General features: G+C 37.5%; 1 pseudogene; it reads left to right on the top strand.

The window, feature by feature from the left end:
* Window positions 1–313: 313 nt before the first annotated feature.
* LOC105510780 lies at window positions 314–704 on the top strand (annotated as a pseudogene).
* Window positions 705–3,302: the final 2,598 nt, after the last annotated feature.

Genomic DNA, 3,302 nt, shown 5'->3' with positions numbered 1-3,302 from the left:
TGTATAAGGAGTAAGGAAGGGATCCAATTTCAGCTTTTTTTTTTTTCAAGGCTTGTTTTATTTTAATGGCTGATCTATGTAATCACAGAGGCCAGTATATACAGACAAAGGGGGAGCTTTTATTTATTGGTCTCTTCCTCCTCGGACAAAGTCTTGATGATCTCCTCCTTCTTGGCCTGGAGGCGTTCTTCATGGTGTTTGCCTGCTTCCTTGGTCTTACACCTGCAGGCCTCAGCCTGGTCAGCCAGGAGCTTCTTGAGGGCCTTGTCTGCCTTCAGCTTGTGGATGTGTTCCATGAGAATATGTGGCCGCAGCCGTGAGTATGCTCAGGCTTCAGAAGAGGCTCGCCTCTGGTGTCCTCCGCTGCGGCAAGAAGATGGTCTGGTTAGACACCAGTGAGACCAATGAAATTGCCAGTGCCAACTCCCGTCAGCATATCCGGAAGCTGATCAAAGATGGGCTGTTTTCCGGCGCGATGCCGGAAAAACACCTTGGCCCGCCTGAAGGGCAGGCACATGGGCATAGGTAAGTGGGAGGGTACAGCCAATGCCCGAATGCCAGAGAAGGTCACGTGGATGAGGAGAATGAGGATTCTGCGCTGGCTGCTCAGAAGATACCTTGAGTCTAAGAAGATTGATCACCACGTGTATCACAGCCTGTACCTGAAGATGAAGGGGATTGTGTTCAAGAATAGTTTAAAATAGGAGGACAGAATCACTAATTTATTGGTTACAGCCACTTGGTCAGTTTTGAAAAAATTATCATGTAGATGTGAAATATAGGCGAAATAATGAAATAAAAATAGAATATATTTGTTAGAAGAAACATGGTCAAATGAAGTATGAGAAACATGTCAAAATTATAAATTATGTGAAAGGAAAATAAATCTTGGAGCCCCCAAATCATGAAGCTAAAGGGAAAAGTCAAGCTGGGAACTCCTTAGGGTCAACCTGCCTCCCATTCTGTTCAAAGTCACCCCTCTGCCCACTGACATAAATACGTATCTGAGTGCCTCCTTTGGAGTGGCTAATCAGAAACTCCAAAGAATGCAACTGTTTGTCTCTTATCTATCTGTGACCTGGAAGTCGCCTCCCCGTTTCAAGTTTTCCCACCTTTGCTTTGACTTGCCAGTCTTTCCAGATCAAGCCAATGTTCATCTTGTGTATGTTGATTCCTGTCTTATGTCTCCCTAGAATGTATAAAACCAAACTGTGCTCTGACCCCCTTGGGCACATGTTGTCAGGACTCCTGAGGCTGTGTCATGGGCACGTGTCCTCAACCTTGGCAAAGTCAACTTCCTCAGTTAACTGAGACCTGTCTCAAATTTTCGGGATTCACAACTAGGAAGTAGTAAAGCAATAATTGGACCAGTCATTTCAGCAGCAGGAAAGAGAACCATCCTTTTCTCAGCAAAATGTGGATCAATAATGTGGTACAGAAGAAATTCATTGGTAGTAAAAACGTTGCAAAAACTATGTAGAGAATTAACTACCAATGATAAAAAAAAAAGAGATATATCATAACACATTCTTTCTTGATATTTACACCTATCTTGAGAGCACGTATTAATTTCTGCACTTGAAAAGTGAGGAAAATAAGGCTCAAAGAAAATATTTGCTTTCCCCAAAGCCAGATACATTAAAGTCACTCAGGTTTTAAAACTTATATCTCTCATTTTCTTAAATCTTATCTTCTTTTCTTTTTTTGCCTTTATTTCATTTAACATATTTTTAAAACATAAATTTTATTATGTATATTTGGGCTTTATAGCATAACATTATGGGATACATATAGATAGTAAAATGGTTATTATTGTGAAGAAATTAACACAGCTGTCATCTTATAGTTACTTTTTTTGTGACAAGAGCAGCAAAATCTAGTTACTTAACAAAAATCTCTAACATAATACAATTGTATTAACCACAGTTACAATGTTGCACATTAGATCTCTAGACTTATCTATGTTACATATCTACTATTTTGACCTCCATCTCCTTATTTTCCTGCCCTTCCTCCCAACCTCCACTCCTGATAACCACTGTTTTATTGTCTATCTCTGTATATTTGAAATTCTTTGTTTCCCAGATTCCACATATATGTGAGATAATGCATTATCTTTGAGTTTCTGACTTATTTCACCTATAATGCCCTCCAGATTATCCACATTGTGGCAAATGGCAGTATCTCCTTCATTTTTAAGGCTGAATAATACTTATTGATTATATATAGCATATTTTCTTTATCCGTTGGTCCATCTGTGATCATTTAAGTTGTTTCCATATCTTGGCTATCATGATTAATGCTGCAAGGAACATAAAAGTGCAGGTATCTTTACCATAGTGATTTCATTTCCCTTGCATATATAAGCATAAGAAGGATTGCTGCATCATATGGCAATTCTATTTTAAACCTCTTTAGGAATCTCCATGGTCTTTTTCATAAGGGCTGTACCAGTCTACCTTCCCACCAACAGCATATGAGGGTTCCCTTTTCTCCACAACCTTGCCAACATTTGTCTTCTCTTGTCTTTTTGATAATAGCCATCCTAATGGTGTGAGGTGATAGCTTATATTGGTTTTAATTTCCATGTGCCTTATGATTCATGAGGTTAAATGCCTTCCATAAACCTGCTGGCCACTTTTATGTCTTCTTGCAGAAATGTCAGTTCATATCCTTAGCCCATTTTTTAACTAGGTTATTTGTTTTCCTGCTCTTGAGTTTTAAGAGTTCTTTATAAATTTGTGGTATTAGCCTCTTATTGTATATGTGATTTGCAAATATTTTTTCTAAATCCATAGGATGCTTTTCATTTTGTGGATGATTTCCTTTGCTGTAGAGAAGCTTTTTAGTTTTATATAGTCCCATTAATTTAGTTTTGCTTTTGCAGTCTGAGTTTTTTGTGTGATATCCAAAAAATCATTACCAAAGCCAACGTAAAGAACTTCCAAAGATTGTTCCAAACAGTAATATGTAATTATTAGTAGTATTTTGACTAACTTTTGGGAGAAATTGAGTGTGATGGCCTATCTACAGAAATAAGATTGGGAGAATGTATCAGAGAGTAAATCCGTTTCAGGACAGTTATTGCTTTATTTATCAAACCCTAGAGATAAAAATAATACCGTCTATAATTATTTCAGGTCTCTGTATATGCCACATATTTTATATTTATTTGCTTTTCTTAAGTATCCTGAAAAGTTAATATTCTATGACCCATTTACATGTGAAAAAAAGTGAGTTTCAGAAATTAGGTAATTTTTTTCCTAAATCACAAGGCAGTGGTAATGGAGGATTCAAGATAG

Source organism: Colobus angolensis, unplaced genomic scaffold (genome assembly GCF_000951035.1).
Source record: "Colobus angolensis palliatus isolate OR3802 unplaced genomic scaffold, Cang.pa_1.0 Scaffold191, whole genome shotgun sequence".
NCBI classification, from domain to species: domain Eukaryota; kingdom Metazoa; phylum Chordata; class Mammalia; order Primates; family Cercopithecidae; genus Colobus; species Colobus angolensis.
Note: the sequence above shows the minus strand (reverse complement) of the source record. Positions and strands in the feature narration are given on the sequence as shown.